The following is a 4404-nucleotide window of genomic DNA, read 5'->3' as shown; positions in this document are numbered from 1 at the left end:
AAAAAAAAAAAAAAAAACCCACAAAATTCTGCATTTTTATAAAACTTGATAAAAAATAGTATTTCAAACTGTATAGTCACCAGAAGTACACAGTTATCAAAAATGCACATGCTTCATTTGGCATCTCCAGCACCCTCACCTTTCTGTGCCTGGTCTATTTTGGCATCTCTATTTTCTGCAGGCTTATTCTCCTTGCCAGTGTCAGCTTTTCCCGTTTTTCCTTTGGGTACCTTCTCTCCATTCTTTGCAGGGGCCTTTTTAGGATCAGTCTCTGGCTTTGGAGGAGCAGGTTTAGCAAACAACCTCGCAGATCTTCTCTGTGGTTTGTCCCTCACCTTGACTTTATCTCCTTTAGCATCCCCTTCAGCCTTTCTCTTTGGCATGGTGGTGGTGATGCTGGCAGGACATAGGTGCATTGTGTGGGCTTTGGTCAGTCTGGGGATCGTTCTTGCTGCTGCTTCTTCACACTGCTCCTATAAATTGAATTATTATATACTCTTTTTGAATCTAGCTTTTCTCTCAGCTTAATTTTTTGAAATTCATATGTTGTGTGTATTAGTAGTTCATTATTTTAATTGCTGAATAGTATTCCATTGTATGACTGTATCACAATATACTTAATCACCTGTTCATGAACATTTCGTTTCCAATGTTTCTTCAAAAGACTTCATTTTTTTAGAGCAATTTTAGGTTCAACATCAAAACTGAGAAAAAGGTATAGAGATATCCCACACACCCTCGTCCCCACAAGTGTATAGCATTCCCTATTATCAACATCCCCGCCAGAATGGTACGTTTGCTACAGTTGATGAACCTTCATTGAGACATCATAATCACCGCAAGTCCATAGTTTATATTAGCGTTCACTCTTGGTGTTGTACATTCTATGGGTTTGGATAAATGCGTAATGACAGCTGTCTACCATTCTAGTATCATATAGAGTATTTTCACTGCCCTGAAAATCCTCTGCATTCTGCCTGTTCATCCCTTTTCCTTCTCTGGCCCCTGACAACCCACTGAACCTTTTACTGTCTCCATGGTTTTAACTTTTTCAGAATGTCGTATAATTGGAATCATACAATATGTTGCCTTTTCAGATTAGTTTCTTATTTTCAGGTTTTATCTATTATGAATAAAGTTGCTATAATTTTTTTCTATTAGAACAAAAATATTTACTTACAGATATGGTGATCCTATTAGTGAGCTCTTAAATAGTTCACAAAATTAATTCACTTTTTAAACTTTTTATTTTGAAATAATTATAAATTCACAGGAAGTTGAAAACATAGTACAGAGAAGTACCATGTTTACTGTACCATTCACCGAGTTTCCCCTGTTAGTTCCATCTTATGTAGCTATAGAACAATATTAAAACCAGTACATTGACATTGCTGTAAAGCAAGTAGTATATCGTTCTTTGGTATTTTATCACATGTGTAGATTCATGTAACCAACACTGCAACCAAGATACAGAATTCCTTAACCCAATGATGTCCCTTTGCTGCCTCTGTATAGTCTCACGCACACCCACTCCCTTCCACCATTCCTCACCCTTGGTAACCATCTCTATAATTTTGTCATTTTGAGAATGTTATATAAATGGAATCATATAGTATAAAACCTTTGAGATTGAATTTTTTTTACTCCGCATAATGCCCTTGAGATCCATCTAAGTTGAGATGTCAAGAATCATTCCTATTTATTGCCAATATAGTTAGTTTTCCACAGTATGGATGTGTCACACTGTTTTGTTTTTTTTTTTTTTTCTGGCTTTCCTGCAGGTTACTTGAATACTTTTTAGCATTCAGTGTTTTAAAGTATATCTCTTTGTATGGCTTTTTTTCATCACTCTAGATACTACATTTTGTATGTAACAAATCATAGTTGGCTGTACTACAGTGCTACTTGGTGATGCTACATTTTGTCACTTCCAGTAAAGTATAGAAACTTTTGCTCCCTTTATTCCCCCCCATTTAATTATCTTAACATTTTTAAATGTTTCTAATATATGTATATGTGTATATTATGTGCATGTTTATATATATATTTTATGTGTATTAATGGTTTTATTTTCTTTACATACATTTTGAACCATATCATACAGCATTATAATTTTTGCTTCAGCAGTCAAACATAATTTGAAAAACTCAAGTGGAACAGGAATCTGTTGTATTTATACATATTTTTCATCCTTCTGTCATCCATCCTTCCTCGTTATCCACGATTCCTGGATTATTTGAGATCTTTTTTCATTTCCTTTCTGCTTAGAGAATTTTCTTTATTCTTTTAAAGCAGGTATGCTAGTGAGAAATTATCCTTTCTCTATAAATATTTTTATTTTTTTCTTCATTGCTGTAGGATATTTTTGCTGGATAAAGAACTCTGAGTTAACAAGTCTTTTCTCCTAGCACCTGAAAGATAAATCGTGCCAGTTCCTTCTGGCTTCCGTGGTTTTTAATGAGAAATTTACTGTCGTTAAACTGTTTTTCCCCTCTAGGGAAAATGTTATTTTTCTGATGCTGCTTTCAAGATTTTTTCTATGTCTTCAGTTTTCAGAAGTTTGACTTTGATGTATTTTGGCATGGATTGATTTGGGGTTTACACTGTTTGGGGTTTACTTGGCTTCTTGAATCTGTAGGTTTATGTCTTTTGAGAACTTTTCAGTCATATTTTTTCAAATTATTTTTCAGTTCTGTCCTTTTTTTCCTCTCCTTTTGAGACTCTGATGACAGGAATGTTAGTCTTTTATTATAGTTTCACGAGTCACCAGAGTTCTGTTTGTTTGTTATTTTTTGGTTTGTTTTCTTCCTATTGTTCAGACTGGCAAATTTCTATTGTTTTATTTTTTAGTATACTGATTCCTTCTTCTGTCACATCCATTCTGCTATTGAACCCATCCACTGACATTGATTTCAGTTATTGTAATTTTGGTTTTGTAATTTCATTATTTACATTCTATTTTTCTCTGCTGAGACTTTCTTTACTCAGGCTTTCTGTTCTTTTCATTTGTTTCCAGTATGTTGGTAATTGCCCGTTGAAGCATTTTAATGGTGGCTGCCTTAAAATCCTTGTGAGATAATTCTTTTTCTTTCTTTAAAAAATACATTTTTTTCTTTTCCTTTTTATTTTTTTATTTTTTAATTTTATTTATTTACTTATTTATTTGAGACAGAGTCTCACTCTGTCGCCCAGGCTGCACTGCGATCTCAGTTCACTGCAACCTCCGTCTCCCGGTGCATCCATCACCCTAGAAGTACACGCTGTACCCAATATGTAGTCTTTTATCCCTCGTCTCCCTCTTACTCTTCCTCCAAGTCCTCAGAGTTCATTGTGTCATTCTTATGTCTTTGCGTGCTCATAGCTTAGCCTCCACTTATGAGTGAGAACATACTATGTTTGGTTTTCCATTCCTGAGTTACTTCACTGGGAATAATGGTCTCCAATTCCATCTAGGTTGCTGCAGATAGTTTCCTTTTCCTACTTTATGTTTTTGTTTGCTTTGTCAAAGATCAGTTGACTGTAAGTATTTCGCTTTATTTCTGGATTCCCTATTCTGTTCCATTGGTCTGTGTGCCTGTTTCTATTCCAGTACGATGCTGTTTTGGTGACTATGGCCTTCTAGTATCATTTGAAGTTGGGTAATGTGATGCCTCCAAATTTGTTCTTTTTGCTTAGTCTTGCTTTGGCTATGTGGGTTCTTTTGGTTCCATGTGAATTTTAGGATTGTTTTTTTTTCTAGTTCTGTGAAGAATGGTGGTGGTATTTTGATGGGAATTGCATTGAATTTGTTGATTGCTTTTGGCAGTATGGTCATTATCACAATATTGATTCTACCCATCCATGAACATGGGATATGTTTCTATTTGTTTTGTCATCTATAATTTCTTTCAGCAGTGTTTTGTAGTTTTCCTTGCAGAGGTCTTTCACTTTCACCTCTTGATTAAGTATATTCCTAAGTTTTTTGTTTTTGTTTTTGTTTTTAACAGCTACTATAAAAAGGATTGATTTCTTGATTTGATTCTCAGCTTGGTTGCTGTTGATGTGTAGCAGGGCTACTGATTTGTATACATTAATTTTGTATCCTGAAACTTTGCTGAATTCATTTACTAGTTCAGGAGCTTTTTGGATGAGTCTTTCAGGGTTTTCTAGGTATACGATTATATCATCAGCAAACAGCGACAGTTTGACTTCTGTTTGCCAATTTAGATGCCCTTTATTTCTTTCTCTTGTCTAATTTTTCTGACTAGGACTTCCAGTACTGTGTTGAATAGAAGTGGTGAAAGTGGGCATCCCTGTCCTATTCCAGTTTTCAGGGGGAATGCTTTCAACTTTTCCGCATTCATTGTAGTGTTAGCTGTGAGCTTGTCATAGATGGTTTTTATTACCTTAAGGTATGTTCCTTCT

At 34.9% G+C, this 4404-nt stretch overlaps 1 protein-coding gene and 1 pseudogene across 1 annotated transcript in view; one reads left to right on the top strand and one right to left on the bottom strand.

Annotated features, from left to right (window-relative positions):
- Positions 1-4404, top strand: part of PEAK1 (pseudopodium-enriched atypical kinase 1) — a 183065-nt gene that overhangs the window by 15477 nt on the left and 163184 nt on the right. The gene's annotated exons all lie outside the window — the stretch shown is intronic.
- LOC105541590 lies at positions 114-383 on the bottom strand (annotated as a pseudogene).

Source organism: Mandrillus leucophaeus, unplaced genomic scaffold (genome assembly GCF_000951045.1).
Source record: "Mandrillus leucophaeus isolate KB7577 unplaced genomic scaffold, Mleu.le_1.0 Scaffold241, whole genome shotgun sequence".
In the NCBI taxonomy this organism is placed as follows: Eukaryota; Metazoa; Chordata; class Mammalia; order Primates; family Cercopithecidae; genus Mandrillus; species Mandrillus leucophaeus.
The sequence above is the reverse complement of the archived record's forward strand: the minus strand, read 5'-3'. Positions and strand labels throughout refer to the sequence as shown.